Here is a 21,488-nt window from a genome sequence, read left to right as displayed (position 1 = left end):
ATTATTAGGCAAGTTGTATTTTTGAGGAATAATTTCATTATTGAACAACAACCATGTTCTCAATGAACCCAAAAAACTCATTAATATCAAAGCTGAATGTTTTTGGAAGTAGTTTTTAGTTTTAGCTATTTTAGGGGGATATCTGTGTGTGCAGGTGACTATTACTGTGCATAATTATTAGGCAACTTAACAAAAAACAAATATATACCCATTTCAATTATTTATTTTTACCAGTGAAACCAATATAACATCTCCACATTCACAAATATACATTTCTGACATTCAAAAACAAAACAAAAACAAATCAGTGACCAATATAGCCACCTTTCTTTGCAAGGACACTCAAAAGCCTGCCATCCATGGATTCTGTCAGTGTTTTGATCTGTTCACCATCAACATTGCGTGCAGCAGCAACCACAGCCTCCCAGACACTGTTCAGAGAGATGTACTGTTTTCCCTCCTTGTAAATCTCACATTTGATGATGGACCACAGGTTCTCAATGGGGTTCAGATCAGGTGAACAAGGTGGCCATGTCATTAGATTTTCTTCTTTTATACCCTTTCTTGCCAGCCACGCTGTGGAGTACTTGGACGCGTGTGATGGAGCATTGTCCTGCATGAAAATCATGTTTTTCTTGAAGGATGCAGACTTCTTTCTGTACCACTGCTTGAAGAAGGTGTCTTCCAGAAACTGGCAGTAGGACTGGGAGTTGAGCTTGACTCCATCCTCAACCCGAAAAGGCCCCACAAGCTCATCTTTGATGATACCAGCCCAAACCAGTACTCCACCTCCACCTTGCTGGCGTCTGAGTCGGACTGGAGCTCTCTGCCCTTTACCAATCCAGCCACGGGCCCATCAAGACTCACTCTCATTTCATCAGTTCATAAAACCTTAGAAAAACCAGTCTTGAGATATTTCTTGGCCCAGTCTTGACGTTTCAGCTTGTGTGTCTTGTTCAGTGGTGGTCGTCTTTCAGCCTTTCTTACCTTGGCCATGTCTCTGAGTATTGCACACCTTGTGCTTTTGGGCACTCCAGTGATGTTGCAGCTCTGAAATATGGCCAAACTGGTGGCAAGTGGCATCTTGGCAGCTGCACGCTTGACTTTTCTCAGTTCATGGGCAGTTATTTTGCGCCTTGGTTTTTCCACACGCTTCTTGCGACCCTGTTGACTATTTTGAATGAAACGCTTGATTGGTCGATGATCACGCTTCAGAAGCTTTGCAATTTTGAGACTGCTGCATCCCTCTGCAAGATATCTCACTATTTTTGACTTTTTTGAGCCTGTCAAGTCCTTCTTTTGACCCATTTTGCCAAAGGAAAGGACGTTGCCTAATAATTATGCACACCTGATATAGGGTGTTGATGTCATTAGACCACACCCCTTCTCATTACAGAGATGCACATCACCTAATATGCTTAATTGGTAGTAGGCTTTCGAGCCTATACAGCTTGGAGTAAGACAACATGCATGAAGAGGATGATGTGGACAAAATACTCATTTGCCTAATAATTCTGCACTCCCTGTACATCTTTCATGCTCACTGACATACACACATGTACACACACACACACACACACACACACACACACACACACACACACACACACACACATACATACACACACACACACACACACACTGTGGGAGGCAAAATCCACACTGGGGAAAGCAGTCTGAGAGTATACAGAAGAGCTTTTTTTGCTTTGCTCTTTAGAAACCTTTGGGATCACACTGCAACCTCACTCTGTATGGCTCTCCAGTAATCTCTGATTAACTGTATATGACAGTACATGTGAGGACTCTCGTCTCCATCCTTCCTCTATAACCTCTTCTGCAAAGAGCGAATACCCTAAAGCTTTTCACTAACAATAACAAGCTTGACTTCGAAAGAGCTCATTTAACAAAGAAAAAACAAAACAAACAAAAAATAAATAAATATGACATCTTCAGCTGTTAAGTAAACTGCAATATCACTCATGTGTGCACCTTGGATACCAGCTAACAGTGATCATACTATAGTGCACAAGACCGTCTCATTCTGTCTAAAATAATAAGAAATAAGATGCCATGCATCATAAACAATAAGTAAGAGACAAGTGTATACTTGCATTATACTGTACAATATAATGCATCGGTACAATGACTACAAAGTTGTCTTGGACATAACTACACCACACCCCTTCTCATTACAGAGATGCACATCACCTAATATGCTTAATTGGTAGTAGGCTTTCGAGCCTATACAGCTTGGAGTAAGACAACATCCATGAAGAGGATGATGTGGACAAAATACGCATTTGCCTAATAATTCTGCACTCCCTGTAGCTTCTGTCCTCCCTTTGGCCTTCTTGCAACTTCTGTTGTTTCAGCCTGCCTTAGCCTGCTAGCTTGATTTGTTATCTTCTCTGGACTTTTTGGATTGTATGCTATCCAACATTAAATAATTTTGCTTTATGTTTAAGCCTGCCTGATGTAGAGTTAGTTTTGGGGTTTACTTTTTACTTGCTGAAATATGACAAAAATAAAGTTATGGTCTTAGTTTAGGGCTATGGTTGGGGCCATCACACTCTAGGTTATATCACATCCCCAGGGGACTTTAAAAGTTCATCAGTTTATATTTTTAACACTTTTAGTTACCTTTACTGATTTGCCCTCTGCCAATGTATGTAATAATGTAGGATGACTAGTCACTAAAACTGGAGTCTGTGTGTCTTTGCTTGCAGATTTTGGTCCGAAACCCAATATGGTGAAATTTAGTATGGTTTACTGCAGTCAAATAACTGCAAAGTTATTAGTTATGATCCCACCCAAGGCCATATTGTCATCTTATTGCTAATTATTTTGTTTCATTCAATGTGAGCTTGTCATGATAAGCATATTAACTTGGTGCCAAACATGCACACAGAAAAAGTAAATCTCTAATGTCAGATGGCCCTGTGGTAATTTTTTTACTGGCTTAGTATAAATAGTGTAATTTTCTCAGAGTAGTGAGTCAGGTTTTCTTTGGCTCCTTTATTTTTAATTCTTGCCCATTGCATGTGGTTCTTTCAAAAAGGCAGCACCTACAGCAGAAGGGCATCAGTACAAATCCTAAAATGATTTGAAAGACAGAAGTGAAAACAAAAGTTTTCCTCCGCAGCTAAATTACCTTTTTCTGTCTATTTGTATTGTGACAGCAGAAGACAGAGTAAACTTTATAACTGTCTGGTACGGATGAAGTTTCATGGGGGCGAAGTCCAGTTGTTAATAGATTCACCTGCACTGTGGAGAAAGCTGTAATCCTTGGTTTAGGATTCTGACTCTGGTACAGGGCACATAGCAGAAAAGGCTATTAGGGCTAAATAGGGTATAACACACTCACACACAATGCATGTTCAGACTTTTGTTCAGTCTTCCAGAATGGTCTTTTGTGTGAGTGCCATCAGATTTGTCACAACCAATCTTAAAAAACAGTAGCCATAAAGGTGCTTGCTTTCAGATTATGTTTACTATGCAGTAAAAACTTACATAAATTGTCACCTGTATCTAAATTAACACCCCCCCCCCCCCCCCCCCCCCAAAAAAAAAAAAAACACAGTAAATCATCTCCATTCTTCTTAGCTGAACTGGTATTTCTTCAGATTTAGGTGACTCTGTAATGAGCTCTAAACCCAAATCTCTATCAGTAGCAGGACCATGGGAGGTAAAGGAGATTGTGACTAGTGGCTTATTGAGGACATTAACTTAGAATTAGAAACCACTTATTACCATGTCTCACTTGCTCTGCAGCACTCAGAATAACAATCAAACTTAACAAAGAAATGCAGAGCTCATCTATGACTCACTTTGTGTTTCACTTTTGGAACAGTTTATTAAGAGCTGACGTAAGCTTGCTAGTTGTTGTCATTGTTATTTAGATATGAAATTAAAATTCTGTTCGCATTTTGTGACCCTGAAAAAGTTGTGTACTGGTGTATTAAAAACACAGATGTATTACCTGCTGATTTGCCCCAAGTTACAGCATATATTTCACTTAAACGCTAAAGGGCTGAGTTTAGAAAGAATGTTATACCTTTTAATCTTACTGGTAATGTTGAAGGATGTGACTGAAGAAGACAGGAACAGATGATGCATGATGTAAAAGGAGACAAGCCACTTTGTTTTGTTTTATTAAAATTGTTCTTCCAAATCTTGGTAATTAGAGGACAAAGGGGCATCATTCTAACTGGAACACATTAAAAGCTTTGATAGATTTTTCTCCTTTGAAAGTGCACAGGTAATCCATAGTAACCCATAGTTTTCTGTCACGTTACCAAATCTGGTGGGCAAAACATTACTTCATTTTCATGGCCAATAGACCCCACGTTCACAGAAATGTGGCCTGGTTATTTCCGATGTGTGTGAAAATGCCAATGTTCTATACGTGATGTTTACAGGACCTGCCCAAACTTACTATTAATGATGTACGGCGCCTTTGTAAGTTGTCATCTAAAGCACCATCAAGGGCTTCCATGTGTATGCATGATCTTGCATCCATAGATGCAAAATTGAGTTTAATATTCCTTAAACCTTCATTCGGACATCCAAAACATTGTTGCTGACAGGAGCACGTTGCAGCAGACAAAGGTTTTTGTGATTCAAGCCACTTCTGGCAAACCTGGAACTTGAACAAGTTCGAACAAACAACCACATGTAAATCTTACGTTGACTTGGACTTTTAAAGTGGAGGACCTTAAACGTTATGGTATTATTAATTTGTCACATTATTGTTGTGTCCTAACAGTAAGTTGACCGAATATATCGGTAAGTAGGTACCACTGACAGCGTGGGTTGGTGTGGAGTAGCAGGGATAAGTGTGGTTCCCCTTGTAAGGCAGGGTTAGGAGAGGTGTGTTCACATGTTGGTGCCATACTGTATGCTCTTCTGGCAGCTGTCAGTAAACGCTGATTAGTTCATTCAAATTCACAGCAACCATCTGGCATTTTGGCTTTACTTCTGATGTTGAAAGGATGGCTGGAGGGCAAAGACCACAGTACTGTTTTTGCCCACCAGGTTGGCATGTCCCAGTAGCTCTGTGTAACCACGGTAACTTCTGACCCCACTTCCGCCAGTCCCTTTATTGTGGCGGGAATGAATCCTGTATAAGTTCCGGGTCAATCAGCTGCATGTCCCTGCTCCTCTGGCTGCTGTTGTCCCTGTGGTTGGCGTACTTGTCAGATATCGACAAATTTTACACTACAGACCAGTTGACAGCGTGCAATAACCCGGCCGATTCATTCACCTTTACACTACCTCACAATCGACTCAACGGTCAGGTTTTTTTTCTCCCGCGATCAGCCCTGATCAGCGCGAGATGGCGAGCCACCCGACCACCGCTACGTTGCGGTAGGAATTGTGAACCTATGGACTGAATCAAACTGTTGACACATGACCTATCACAGTTCCATGGAACTAAAATAAATCACATACTGGACTACACCTCATTCCACCTCCTTTTGGAACCTAATAAGCTGTTTTGTATTGTCAACATTATTTTTGGTTGTGATATATATGCATATTTTTTTATTTTTTGTACATCTGTCTATATATTCCTCATAACAAACATAATATATATATTTTGAGCTCAACTTTGATTTCCTGTGTTTTATTCACACCCTCAGGCTCCATAGTCGAAACTTATTCTGATAGCTCATTGTCTATGAGGCTGCAGTCAGGCGCCCTGGTCCTTTAACCGCGTTACAAGTGGCGAGCCAGCCAGGAGCCTTTGTGTGTGAATATTTTGGGGTCATACATACAATTTTCTTTACTTATTTACTTCATTTTTGCTGAAAATCAAATCAAAAATGGATTCAGTTGCACTTTCCGGCATAAATATATCACAGTCTGTGATGATCTCCGGTGTGTCTAACACAAAAGCTGATAACGAAATTCTTGACTACTTGCGTACTTATGGTGATCTTAACCGTCATTTTTACGTAAATGATCCCGCGAGTACTTTCTTCAAAAACCTGATCGCTGAGTTTGTAGATACCACTGCTTTTACAACTCTAGAGCCGTTTCTGCCTTACACCCACTGTTCTAAAATTGTTGCCGACCTTGTGTTCCACGTCACAGCTTTGGCCTGTGAGTACGCCGCCACAGAGGACAGCAGCAGTCCCCCTCCCAACTACCTCAAAGAGCTCAAGCATATTGCTGATCGCAGCGGGCACCGGTTTGAAGATGTCTTGAAGTCAGTAATGGGGCAGATTGGTCAACATTTGCATGAAGCAGGAGCAGATGATGAGGAAAATGGAGTAGACGAGGACATTGGCGTAGAGGAAGAAGAAAAGGAACTGGAGCAGCAGCAATTGTCTTCACCTCCTGCCGGACAGGTTTCCACTGACCAGCCTTGGGCACGACCTCGTCAAAGCCAGACTGGACCAACTCCAAGAGTATCACTCACAGCCCATGATCTCAACCCAGCACAAATACAAAGGGTTGTTGTTGAGCATGTGGTCCGAAACCCAGACATAAGCACCACAACTTCACTACGTCTCCGTGCTTTTTCAGGAAGGATTCCTAAGCCAAGTAGTGAAGCAGATTTTGAATCATGGCGTTCCCAAATTGATCTACTGCTTGTCAACCCCAGTTTGTCAGCTCTATACATTGCCAGACGTATTATAGAGAGCCTGCTGTCACCTGCTGCTGATTTGGTTAAAGGTCTAAGTCCCAACACATTGCCTACAGTCATACTAAGTGTACTTGACTCCGCTTTTGGAACAGTTCAAGATGGTGAAGAATTGTATGCTCAATACTTAAATATTCTTCAAAATCCAGGTGAACGACCATCCGCTTACCTCCAAAGATTGCAGCTAACCCTCAGCACTGTTGTAAAGCAAGGAGGACTTGCAGCTGCTGACATGAATAAACATCTGCTGAAGCAGTTTTGTCGTGGGTGTTGGGATAACACTATACTAACCAAATTACAATTAGAACAGCAAAAGGACAACCCACCACCTTTCTCTGACTTATTGTTGTCGTTACGGACAGAAGAAGACAGACAAATTGCTAAGGAGTCACTTATGAAGAAATACATCGGTTCATCAAAACAAAAAGCTAACATCCAATCCCAAAGTACTTGTTCTTGTGGGCACTCTACAGCCAATGAAGAGCTAAAAGAAATTAAAAAACAACTCCAAACCCTCCAGCAGCAAATGTCCCAACTTTTGTCCCGAAAAAGTCCAACCGAGTCAAAGTTTAAGCCACGACAAAACAAGTCCAGTCATTCTTCTCCTCAGTCAAATACCAAACCCAAGCCATGGTACTGTTTTAACTGTGGAGAAGATGGCCATGTTTCTTACACCTGCAACAACAGAGCAAACCCCAGTCTTGTTGAACAGAAAAAGAACCAACTAAGGAAAAAACAGCGAGAATGGGATGCTAGAAATACTAAATCTTTAAACTAGAAGGAGCTTCTGCGGTGGGACACACAGGAGCTGCGTGCACTAACAGTCCCAGAAACCACAACAAAGTTCCATTGCTGCCAAAAGGGCTTGTGGGGACCAAAAGCACAGGACAAATTCAAATCAAGGGAAATAATTTCAACTGCCTTCTTGATTCTGGCTCTCAGGTTACTACCATTCCTTATTCCTTCTATAATACTTATCTTTCAGACCATCCAATCAAACCACTAAATGATCTGTTGGAAGTAGAAGGAGCAAATGGACAAGCTGTACCTTACCTGGGATACGTTGAGATTAACATGACGTTCCCAGCTGATTTTCTTGGTTCATCCATTAATGTTGATACACTTGCTCTTGTCGTGCTTGACGTCCAGCAATCACACCCAATGATACTTGTTGGTACCAACACTCTTGACGTTGCATACAGCAAACACTGTGATACCCACTCTGAGCAGTCATTCCTGCCAACTGGTTCCGGTTACATTGCAGTTTATAAAATCCTCCAGTGTCGCCACATCCAGAATTCGAATGACCAGTATGCTCCTGTTATCTTGAAGTCAGACCAACCACATACCATTACTGCCGGCCAAACCACTGTCCTTGAGGGATGCCTGGTCACAAGGCTATTCCAAGGTGAGAAAGCAGTTATTCTGGAACACCCCACCTCCAGTTCTCTGCCTGGTGGACTCCTAGTAAAAACCTGCCTTGTGGACTTACCTAAACGTCGGCCATGTTCTCTGCCTGTTGTAGTGAGTAATGAGTCTGACCATGAAATTCACATTCCAGCTCGAGCTATTATTGCAGAAATCAGCGCCTTCCAGGAAGTCATTTCCAAAGAGCAACACATCCAGTATTCAGACCAGTCTATAGAGTCGTTACCTCCATCTCAACCACAATACAACTTTGGAGATTCCCCTTTAACTCCGGACTGGAAAGAACGCATTGTTCAAAAACTCAACAGTATTCCTGAAGTATTTGCCAAACACGATCTGGATTTCGGCAGGACCAACAGAGTTAAACACCAAATCAAATTGCCCGATCCAACTCCTTTCAAGCAAAAACCACGACCAATTCACCCTCAAGATCTTGATGCTGTCAGGAAGCACCTGCATGAACTTCTTGACTCTGGCGTTATCAGAGAATCCGACTCACCATTTGCCTCTCCAAATGTGGTTGCACGCAAAAAGAACGGCAGTGTACGTCTTTGTATTGACTACCGCAAACTCAATCTGCAAACAATCAAAGATGCTTATGCTCTGCCTAAACTGGAAGACACCTTCTCCGCACTTGCAGGATCAAAGTGGTTCACAGTGCTAGACCTCAAGTCGGGTTACTACCAAATTGAAATGGAGGAGAAGGATAAGACAAAGACTTCCTTTGTCTGCCCATTAGGATTTTGGGAATTTAATCGGATGCCACAAGGGATTACCAATGCACCAAGCACATTCCAACGGCTGATGGAAAAATGCATGGGAGAATCAAATCTAAAAGAAGTCTTGGTTTTCATTGACGATCTCATTGTCTTTGCACCAACTCTTGAGGAACATGAAGCTCGCCTGATGAAAGTTCTCACCAGACTTAAAGATTTTGGCTTGAAGCTTTCACTTGAGAAATGCATGTTCTTCCAGACATCGGTGAAGTATCTGGGCCATGTAGTGTCCCAGGCTGGTGTTGAAACTGATCCGGACAAGATTTCCACACTCACTTCTTGGCCAGTGCCAAAAAACTTGAAGGAATTAAGATCTTTCCTTGATTTTGCTGGGTACTACAGACGTTTTGTCCAGGGATATTCGGCCATTTTCAAGCCGTTGCATGATCTCACTGCTGGTTATCCACCTTCCCAGAGGAAGCTGAGACGAACTGTAAAGCCAGAGAATTACCTCAACCCCAAAGAGCCATTTGGAGGACGATGGACGCAAATGTGTCAACAAGCTTTTGAGTCCATTATTGACAAACTCACTTCTGCCCCAGTTCTGGCATTTGCTGATCCCAGAAAACCATACACACTCCACACTGATGCCAGTGCCACAGGTCTTGGTGCGGTGCTGTATCAAGAGCAGGATGGAAAAAACAGAGTTATAGCATATGCCAGCAGAGGTCTTTCCCGGAGTGAGTCAAAGTATCCCGCCCACAAATTGGAGTTTCTTGCTTTGAAATGGGCGGTGACTGAAAAATTCCACGACTATCTTTATGGTGCTCAGTTTACAGTTGTGACAGACAGCATCCCATTAACATACCTCTTATCATCAGCAAAACTTGACGCTACCGGTTACAGATGGCTTTCAGCGTTGTCCACTTTCACCTTCAAATTAATCTACAGAGCAGGAAAGCAGAACGCGGACGCTGATGGTTTGTCTCGCCGACCTCATGCTGAATTGTCTGATGATCCTCTGTCACAGAAAGAACTTGAGCGAATCTGGAGATTTGCATGGCAACATCTCAATGAACCTGATCATGTCTCTATTGACCAGCATACCATCACAGCAGTTTGTGACCGTCATCTGGTGTACAGTTCAAGCACTGATCCTGACCTTGCTCTGGTGTTATCCATGTCTGTCAATGTCAACAGTCTGCCTGACAGTTTCACGGACGACATCCAGTTCACCTCCATGGTACTCCCCCAAATCTCAACAGCTGACCTTGCAGCCAAACAACGCCTTGACCCTGTCATCTGGCATGTCATAGCTCAGGTTGAGCGAGGAGAGTCACCACCACCATTCCTGAGGGAAGAACTTCCCGATCTACCTCTATTACTGCGAGAAGTAAATAAACTGGAGCTCCATAACACCCTTCTCGTCAGGAAGAGACAAGTGGGAAGTGACTTCACATACCAGCTAGTGCTACCTGAGGAATATCGACCAGTTGTACTACACCACCTACATGATCAAATGGGTCACATGGGAATTGACAGAACGCTGGACTTAGTCCGTTCCCGGTTTTATTGGCCTAAGATGACTAGTGATGTGCTCAATAAAATAAGACACTGCGAAAGATGCGTGAGACGCAAATCTCCATCTGAACGAGCCGCACCTCTGGTCAATATCAAAACTTCTCATCCCATGGAACTGGTGTGTATGGATTTTCTCTCTGTGGAACCAGATCGTGGAGTCAAAGACATACTTGTCATAACTGACCATTTCACAAAATATGCCATTGCTGTGCCAACACCAAACCAGAAAGCCAGGACTGTTGCCAAATGTTTATGGGACAACTTTCTTGTGCATTATGGTATCCCAGAACGCTTGCACAGTGACCAAGGCCCTGACTTTGAATCCAGAATCATCCGAGAGCTTTGTGAAATGGCGGGGATCCACAAAATAAGAACCACTCCATACCATCCAAGAGGCAATCCTGTTGAACGGTTTAACCGAACATTACTGGATATGCTAGGAACACTCACAGCTCAACAGAAATCCCATTGGAAAGATTTTGTAAAACCCCTGGTGCATGCATACAATTGCACAAGAAATGATGTTACAGGTTTTTCACCATATGAGCTTATGTTTGGCCGCCAACCTCGCTTACCGGTGGACTTGGCCTTTGGACTACCCCTTGCCAAAGAAGGATCAACATCCCAGACACAATATGTGGAAAAACTAAAGTCCCACCTAGAAGAAAGTTACAAGCTGGCCATCGAAAACTCAGAAAAGGTGATGAAACGTAACAAAAACAGATTTGATAAAAAAGTCACTGCATCACAGCTGAATGTTGGAGACAGAGTTCTTGTGAGGAACGTGCGGCTAAGAGGCAAACACAAGCTTGCAGATAAATGGGAGTCATCTGTGTACATTGTAGTGAAGAAAGCCGGCACTCTTCCTGTGTATACAGTTCGACCCGAAGGCCAAGACAAGCCCCTGAGAACTTTACATCGAGACCTCCTACTGCCCTGTGGGTATTTACCACCTTCTGAAAAGGAAATGGTTACTAAGCAGAAGAGAAAAATGCCTGTCTTACCCGTGTCTCCTGTACGTGATGATGCTGATGACAATGAAGAAGAGGAACTAATCTCATACCTACCTGTTCCTTTCTCTGCTGAACCTGTCACCTTCACAACAACCATCGACTTACCCAATACTCCGCAACCTGTGCCACTTATCAACCAGCCCGATGTCCCTGTAGTATTGGCTACAGAGGAAGAGAATGCTATTCTCTCAGAGGAACCTGTACCTGCTGAAGAGGAACAAGTTATTGCTAGCGGAACCTTGGAAGCTGGCTTTGAGCCAGTTGATCTTGCAGAAACTTCTCACGATGAAGAAAGTCTGTCTTCCGATTCGGAAGCATCCAGAAGTAACTTGTCACAACACGCACCTACTGAATCAGAGCCTCTCAGTCCTGAGGCAGAACCACCCTTGAGGCATTCAACACGCACCAGGAATCCTCCTGATCGGCTGCAATACATCAAGCCTGGTAAGCCTCTGTTAAAGAGCGTTCAGACCTTTCTCCATGGGTTAAGTTCTGTCTTCTCCTTCGCTCTTCAAGATGATGAAGAAGAGGAGACGATGCCTTCACACCTCAGCCAACCAGTCATTCGCTGCCAGCCTAGTCCATGTACGAGGACGTCCATGAGATTAGGGGGGGAGAGTGTAACCACGGTAACTTCTGACCCCACTTCCGCCAGTCCCTTTATTGTGGAGGGAATGAATCCTGTATAAGTTCCGGGTCAATCAGCTGCATGTCCCTGCTCCTCTGGCTGCTGTTGTCCCTGTGGTTGGCGTACTTGTCAGATATCGACAAATTTTACACTACAGACCAGTTGACAGCGTGCAATAACCCGGCCGATTCATTCACCTTTACACTACCTCACAATCGACTCAACGGTCAGGTTTTTTTTCTCCCGCGATCAGCCCTGATCAGCGCGAGATGGCGAGCCACCCAACCACCGCTACGTTGCGGTAGGAATTGTGAACCTATGGACTGAATCAAACTGTTGACACATGACCTATCACAGGTCCATGGAACTAAAATAAATCACATACTGGACTACACCTCATTCCACCTCCTTTTGGAACCTAATAAGCTGTTTTGTATTGTCAACATTATTTTTGGTTGTGATATATATGCATATTTTTTTATTTTTTGTACATCTGTCTATATATTCCTCATAACAAACATAATATATATATTTTGAGCTCAACTTTGATTTCCTGTGTTTTATTCACACCCTCAGGCTCCATAGTCGAAACTTATTCTGATAGCTCATTGTCTATGAGGCTGCAGTCAGGCGCCCTGGTCCTTTAACCACGTTACATCTGGCATCACATGAAAACTATTGATTGACAGATGTTTTTGTTTTGTTTTTTTAATCCTTATATTCCCACATGTGGGAAATTTTGTAGTCCTCTGCATTTAACCCATTCACTCCATGAAAGTGAGCTGCTACCAATCCAGCACCCAGGGAGCAGTGTGTAGAGACTTGCTCAAGGGTACCTCAGAGTAGCTATTTGGTGGCTTCCAACCCCCGATCTTCCAATCATGGGGCAAACACTCTACCTACTGATCCCTCTCCCCATTGACTATCAAGTAAATGGAGTGGTGTCATTTATGAACATAGTTGTATATTTACATGTGCTCTTGTGATGTGTTTTAGCACATTACAAATTGAAGTGTCGAAGGCTTGTGGTTCTAAATGTTGAAAATTCTGGAATTGCGAATGCCATTACCAGATTCGTGTCTCAGAATAGAACTCTTGTTTCAACTTGTACACCCTCATCATCCCGTGGTCAAACTGCATCAAATGTGACTTTAAACTGAAACTGAATTCTCAAAGTTACAATTATTATTTAAAAAAATGTATATTTATAACTTCTAAAGAAGAATGTCACTCTCATCAATAGCATGTAAATGTTAAAAGGTTATGTTTATTGACTTTTTTTCCTCACAATTTCAAATTTCTTATGTGGGGCATCATTGGCTGTAAATGTAAATGTTAGATTCAGTTTGGTTCCTTCAATTTTATTTATGTAGCCCAAGAGTTAAGGTAAACTACACAAGATCATATCCTTCATGACTGTGAAGAAAGAACCCTCTATTATCTGGCAGAACTAAGTTTAAAAATAAGAAACTGAATTAAAACAGACGAAAACAGAAAGATATGAGTGTTCAGTGAGCCTAGATAAGTGCTATGGAAATGCTAGTGTATAAAGATGTATCACAAAATGTATAAAATAATGATAATAATGAAAAAAAAAACCAGCATCTTCTGTCGTTATACTGGAGTTGAAATTGTTCAAGAGTAACACCAGTCTCTGTAAGGAACAAAGTTACAGTAGTATATGTTATTTTCAGAGGGTAAGTTGTTTCACAAATCCAACCCTTCTTTCACAATGTGATATGCAATATTGAATTATTGACCTTTTTTTTTTCTCCTTTTGTGAGCACAGCATCCGTCTTGTCATGGAGGCTTCCCAAGGTGAAAAGCCTTTACTTTCTGAAACTATAATGGTGTAGAAAAATAAATTTATGTTGTCATTGAAGCAAACGTTGAGGGACACACCAACGTCTGCTTTCACTGATAGAAAATGGTCTTAAATCACTATACTTTTGAATGCAGTTATCTGGACTTCATGCATCATGAAAGTGTTGTACATTATTAGTATCGTTCTAGTTTTAGCAAAAGGAAAAAAATCATTGGGGATTTTAAGTGTGTAATTTTATCTGTAGCGCAATGTTCTTGTACCTGTTAGAACAGAAACCCACTTATTATTGTCTGACTCATTCTAGCTCTTAGCCACCCTCTCACAGTAAATAAAGTTTCAGTTGTATTTTCTCCTCTACTGCCTGTGTATACTCCCACTCATCCATGATCCCCTTTATGTGCATTGATCAAAACTGTACCATAATTCCATCTCTGCCTCGTTCACAGAATGAGCTTGCACCCATTTTTGTTTGACACATCCAGGAGTTATGATTCTGTCTTTTCTATGAGTCACAACTAAAGTCAATTCGATAAATGACAAAATATTTCTTCCACTGAAACGCTGCGTCCAGATCAACAGAATCAACTTTTTTGGATTTCCTTGAAATAATTGCCAGAAAACTTGTGTTTATTGAATCCTCTGATAAAATTGGGCTAGCTATTTGGTAGCTAGCTACTAGCAAAATAGGATAGCTCAGGCACACTTATAGTTTGTTTAACTCACCAAACGAGTATCTGAACTGAATATGAGAAAGATCATGTTGGGCTCCAGTTTACTCCACCCAGCTTCTCGATAGGTAAATCATTCCCCGACCCACACAAAGTTATTTGAAACTTGGCATATTGCAGATAAGAAACACTAATGACAGAAATAAACATGGCGATCCTATATGGTAAGACTTTGACCTTTCCAGAGTTAAAGTTACAACAATTTGAAATGAGTAATTTAAATGTGTAGGTTTGTTGCACCAAGGGAATGCTGCCTTTCCAACACTGCCACATGGATGTATCAGTGGATGTTAGATTCAAAGATGGGTCCTTCTCACTTAAATGAAAATGGCTCTTGATGCACTACATGCTAAAAAGGTATTTGGTTTTCTAAATATTACATTTAGAAAACCAAATACCTTTTTAGCATTTAGTGCTAAAAAGGTATTTGGTTTTCTAAATATTACATTTGGAGTTGATTCAAGTTGTATTAAAATTCCAGTTGACTCAGCATACGCTGGATAAGGTGTATCCTCTGAATACAGAGGAAAGAGGACCTTCAAAGTAATTATTAGCAAGGAATAAATGGGATAGGGAGATGAAGAATGTAGACCGGAATGTTGGGAGGCCAGATGTATGGCAAACAAAGAAATGGCAAAAAAAAAAAAAAAAAAAAAAAGAGGAATAGAATTAGAATAGAATAGAATTCAACTTTACTGTCATTGCACATGCACAGGTACAGGGCAACGAAATGCAGTTTGCATCCATCCAGAAGTGCTTTAGTGATATAGATATATTACAATATATATTAGCAATAATATAGATATGTAAGTATATTACAGAAATGGGTCTATTATGGTATGTTATAATGTACACGTATGTTGTGAATATTCTATAACTAAGTATGTACAGGCTGTAGTGAGTACAAGCTATGTACAGGATATGGACAGGATATAAATATGAAAAACTATACAGAATATGAAATAAATAACTTTACAGAAATCTGAGATATACAGCTATACAGAAATGGGAACTATGCAAGTTGTAAACAGTTGTAGGGTTAAAAATTATCGTATGTACAGAATGATTATTTACACAGAGCTATACAGTAGTGCAGTTAAGATAAGTGAGGGTGTGGATAATTTCTACAGAGGCTATATAAAGTGCTAGTGGTTGTGAGTGGTGGTTCAGTCCATGTTATTATTGTGTGTTTGAGGGTACAGTTGTCCATTTTGTGTGTGTGTGTGTGTGTGTGTGTGTGTGTGTGTGTGTGTGTGTGTGTTCAGTCCATGAGTTTAACGTGGGTCAGATGTCAGGAGGCAGAGTTCAGGAGTCTGACAGCTGTGGGGAAGAAGCTGTTCCGGTACCTGGTGGTCTTAGTCCGGAGGCTCCTGTAGCGCCTCCCAGAGGGCAGGAGGGTGAAGAGTCCATGTGATGGGTGACTGGGGTCTTTGATGATTTTCCCAGCCCTTTTCAGACACTGCTTCCTGTAGATGTCTTTTATGGCAGGAAGTGGTGCTCCGGCGATGCGCTGGGCAGTTTTCACGACCCTCTGCAACGCCTTCCGGTCCGAGGCAGAGCAGTTCCCGTACCAGACTGTTATACAGTTGGTCAGGATGCTCTCGATGGTGCAGCGATAGAAGTTCACCAGGATGTCTGAGGACAGGTGGTTCTTCCTCAGAGTCCTCAAGAAGAAGAGGCGCTGGTGAGCCTTCTTGACCAGCTTGGAGCAGTTGGTCGTCCAGCTGAGATCCTCGGAGATGTGGACTCCCAGGAACTTGAAGCTGCTCACACGCTCCACAGCCGTCCCCTTAATGTGGATGGGTGGATGTGGGTCAGCATTCCTCCTGTAGTCCACAATGAGCTCCTTGGTCTTCTCGGTGTTAAGCAGCAGGTTGTTTGTGTTGCACCACTCAGCCAGACGATCCACCTCCTCCCTGTAGGCAGCCTCATCGTTGTCACTGATGAGGCCAATCACCGTGGTGTCATCTGCAAACCTGATGGTGTTGGAACCATCAGCCGGTCTGCAGTCGTGGGTGAAGAGGGAGTAGAGGAAAGGGCTCATCACACAGCCTTGTGGTACACCGGTGTTCATTGTGATTGTAGATGAGCAGCGGTTATCCAGCCGGACATGTTGGGGGCGGTTGGTTAGGAAGTCCAGTAACCATTTGCAGATGAGGGAACTGATGCCCAGGTTCCCTCATCTGGTTCCCACAACCAACCAGTTTCCTGATGAGTTGTGAGGGGTGGATTGTATTGAATGCTGAACTGAAGTCTATAAACAGCATTCTGGCGTATGTGTTGTTGTTGTCCAGGTGTGAGAGGACAGAGTGCAGTGCGATGAAGACTGCATCCTCTGTGCTCCTGTTCTGGCGGTATGCGAATTGGTGGGGGTCCAGGGTGGGGGGGGAGACAGGATTTGAAGTGTGCTAGGACCAGCTGCTCTAAGCACTTAGTGATGATGGGGGTGAGTGCTACTGGGCGGTAGTCACTGAGGCAAGATGGGTTGGAGTTTTTGGGTATCGGGACGATGGAGGTGGATTTGAAGCAGGCCGGTACCACAGCGTGGGCCAAGGACAGATTGAATATGTCTGTGAGCACTCCTGCAAGCTCCCCAGAACACGCTCTGAGAACACGCCCGGGGATGCCATCGGGACTTGCAGCCTTGTGGACATTGATCCTGCTCAGCACCGCTCCTACATCGGTGGGGGAGAGAGTCAGTCTGGCGTCATGTCTGTTTTGGTTGTGGTTGTGGGGTTCCTTCGCTCAAAACGAGCATAAAAGTTGTTGAGCTCGTTGAGGAAGGAGACATCAGAGGATGCGGGGGAGGGTTTGGTGGTCCTGTAGTCTGTAATGGTCTGGAGTCCTTGCCACATGCGTCAGGGGTTGGAGTTGGAGAAGTGTTCTTCTACCTTCTTTTTGTAATGGTGTTTGGCTTTTTTGATGCCCTTCTTTAGATTAGCCCTGGCTGTGCTGTAGGCGTGTGCATCTCCTGACCTAAAGGCGGTGTTGCGGGCCTTCAGGAGGAGACGAACATCTCGGTTCATCCAAGGCTTCTTGTTGGGGTACATGGTGATCCGTTTCTGGGTGGTGACACTGTCTGTGGTTTCGGAGATGTAATCCAGTACAGATGAGGCGTACTGGTCCAGGTCTGTGTGGGTGAACATATTCCAGTCTGTGTTTTTAAATCTGTCCTGGAGCACTGCGTCTGTCCCCTCTGGCCACACTTTAATTGTCCTCACAGCAGGTTTCACACGTTGGATGAGTGGTGAATACCTAGGTGTGAGGAACAGGGAGAGATGGTCCGATTGTCCAATGTGGGGGAGGGGTGTGGCTTTGTAGGCTCCAGCCAGGTTGGAATACACATGGTCTAAAGTCTTGTCTCCTCTGGTGTGGCAGGAGACATGTTGGTGGAATCTGGGGAGGACTGTCTTTAAGTTGGTGTGGTTGAAGTCGCCAGCAACAATAAAAGCAGCCTCGGGGTGTTTATTCTGGTGTTTGTTAATGGCTGCAGAAAGTTCTTTCATGGCCAACCTAGCATTAGCGTCGGGGGGGATATACACGGCAGTGAGTATGATCGAAGTGAGTTCTCTGGGGAGATAATAAGGTCTGCATTTGACCATTAAAAACTCCGCATTAGGTGAGCAGTGACTCTCAGTAGTAGTGGAGTTCATGCACCAAGCATTGTTAATATAAATGCACAAACCTCCACCTCTGGTCTTGCCGGAGTCATCTGCTAGCCTGTCGGCTCGGTGTGTGTGGCGTCCTGCTAACTCGATAACATTGTCCGGGCAGCTGTTGTTCAACCATGTTTCGGTGAAAAACATGACATTTGAGTCCATAATCTGTCTGTTGTTAGTGATGGAGAGCCGTATCTCATCCATTTTGTTTGCCAGAGAACGGACATTGGCGAAGAAAATACTGGGTAAAGGCAGCCGGTGTGGTGTTAGCTTTAGCTTAGCCCGTAGCCCTCTGCGTCTACCTCGCCTTTTTTTTTTACGATCTCGGCGCTGTCTGCGTGCACTTCCACCCGGCCGGGGAGAGTGGGCAGCCTCCGGTGTCCTGGAGATCTCTGGGATGAGTCGGAGATCGGCGATAAAACTGTTGGAGTTATGAGTCCAGATGTCCAAAAGACTTACAGTAGAGTGAGTTGTATGTGAGGCTGGACACTAATGAAATAGAAAAGGATTTGTATTGATTAGTTAGACAGACGGAGAGACAGAGAGAAGAAAGAGATTAACAGAGATTGAAATGTACTAACAAGTAAAGAGTGTGCTGAGAAGATGGAAGTACTCTGAGGAGTTGATGAATGAAGAAAATGAGAGAGGGGAGAGAAGGGGAGAAGGAGGTTAGATGGAGGGGGCAGTGAATCAAAAAGTGCAGAGGACGTGAGAGCAGCTATGAGGAGGATGAATAATGGAAAGGCAGTTGGTCCAGGTACCATACCTGTGGAGGTATGGAGGAATTACTAATGGTAAATGGCCTGTATTTGTATAGCACTTTTACTAGTCCCCCCTAGGGACCCCAAAGCGCTTTACACACCCAGTCATCCACCCATTCACACACACATTCACACACTGGTGGAGGCAAGCTACAGTTGTAGCCACAGCTGCCCTGGGGCAGACTGACAGAAGTGAGGCTGCCATATCGCTCCTTGGCCCTTCTGGCCAATGGCGCTTGGCATTTTTTAGCATTTTTTTAATGCTAAGAAAAACAAACAAACAAAAAAAAAACTGGTTTTATTTATATATGTTTATATATAAATATATACGGTGACCCCTAGAGACAAGCATGTACAAACTCCAAAAAGCACGTACAAATTCCAAAACACATTTCTAGCATTAACTGAACTTCCAATACAGAGCTACCTAGATCACTTAAATTACACAATTGAAAGCATATGTGTATTGTTTGTGTATTTATACACAAGCACTCATATATATTCAAATAATTAAAAAAAAAAAAAAAGTTCATTTACCTGTTACTACCCCACAACAAATCTGGCCGTTGGTACTTCCTGGCTTGTGTAGCCACTAGGTAACAAAAGCTCAACACTGCCCCTAGCATCCTGGAGCACTTTCATTGTGTTTTATACGTGCTTCTGAGTTTTTACGTGCTTTGTCTATAGGGGTCACCGTAAATATATTTTTATTCATTCACTCTACATAAAATGTAATAAATAAATCATATAATACAAAAAGCAGCTATTTACATTTCAACTTTTAACCAGTGTTGGACGATTGTTTTGTCCCCTTAGCTCCAGGTGTTGTGCCAAAAAGTGATCGTTTACCAGAAAGTGATTGCCGCCCACGGGAGCGCGCGCAGCTGCTTAAAGCTGTAGCACCCAGATTACTTACAGCTACTTCCGTGCAACTGATATAAGATGCGGTAAGCTGAAGACAGCTTCAACAGTCTGTTTGTTGAAAAATAGTAACGCGACCGCACCGCATTTTCCTTGTTAGCAACGGTAACAGCGTTGTAACAATAGGAATAGTAATTAGTTAGATTACTCGTTACTGAAAAAGTAACGCCATTATTCCCATCACTGCTTTTAACTATTTAAATTTTCAGCTTTTTCATTTTAAACAAATATAAAGTGAAACAACACAAAACACTGCAAACCACAACACAATTAAATATAAAATAAAATATGCAAAATAAAAAGAAAATGCACATTCTCTGTCATATAGGTCTGCATGAATAAACTTTCTGAATCCTTTATCATCCACAACTGAAATTGTGGATGATTACTATACCTTTCTAATGTGACGTTGCTGTCCCATGCTCTCTCTCTGTCTTTCCCTCCGGCTCCTGTGCTACGAGCGTAACTGCCCCTCCCCTCTCTTCCCAGCGCAAGCACAAGGCTCATGTGCGGAGTGAAGCAGAAAAAAAGTGCGAGAGAGAAAACAAAAACAAAACCCCATGCTCTAAGAGCTGTTTCGTTTGCCACCGACACATCACTACTAGGGACAGGGTGAGTTGCAGCGAGATGATCCATTGTGGTCACCTCTGTAGTTAGCAGTCAAATGACAAAAAAAAAATCATTTAGTTGGCTGAAATGAAAAGATCCGGACACATAACCAAGATGAACTGAGTCAAACCAAGTATCAGTTGAGGTGTAATCTGAAGTTTGCAAAGTCCAGATTTTGAATAAACTGATTGTGCTATGTTGGCTGAGTCATGGAAGTCTTTCGTATGCATCTGAAATAATCCAGATTTCTGTATTTATTCCACTACCACTTTCTTCACTGTGAAAAGACTGTTTTTTCCATCATAAGTTTTTGTTTGTTTGTTTGTTTTTTCCCCCACTTTCAACAGCTGTAAGTGACAGAAAAAGCTCTTTCAGTCTCATCAGTGGGTGTAGCTGGTTTTACATTACACAAGTTACTAAACTCAAAGAAGAAACAGTGGGACACAGACATCATGCACGCACATGCACATTTAGAACAAGCAGTATAGCAGCAGAAGCCAAATGACAAGGCCTAATGAGGGAACAAGGGACAGAGGGAATCAAAGAGTGACAAAGGACAGAGAGCAGCAAAGGGGGTGGAGAGGGTGAGGCTAATGAGAGGCTGTGCATAACCAGCATGCTACTGACACTGCATGACTGAAGCTGTGATCAGAACCAGCTGAGCAGCAGGCAATGAAGGACCATGCATGTGTTTGTGCACGTGTGTGAATGAGATAGGAGAGGAAAGGAGGGAGCAGTGAGAGGGTTGGCCATTATCACAACTCAAAAAAGAAACAGTGTTGGTGTTCTGTCGCACTGCCAGTTGGGTAAACTGGATGAATGAAGGATGTGTGGAACTGTGGAGTATGAGTTGTTAGACACTCATTAGTTTCTAAGCAGTGATGCCATTAGGACAAGGTGACAAGCAGAGGGAAATCGGCAGTGGAACAGGGTTGATTGACTGCCGAATGAAATTAGAATTCATTGTAGC

Source organism: Simochromis diagramma, unplaced genomic scaffold (assembly GCF_900408965.1).
Source record: "Simochromis diagramma unplaced genomic scaffold, fSimDia1.1 OVJJ01000433.1, whole genome shotgun sequence".
Taxonomy (NCBI): Eukaryota; Metazoa; Chordata; class Actinopteri; order Cichliformes; family Cichlidae; genus Simochromis; species Simochromis diagramma.
Note: the sequence above shows the minus strand (reverse complement) of the source record.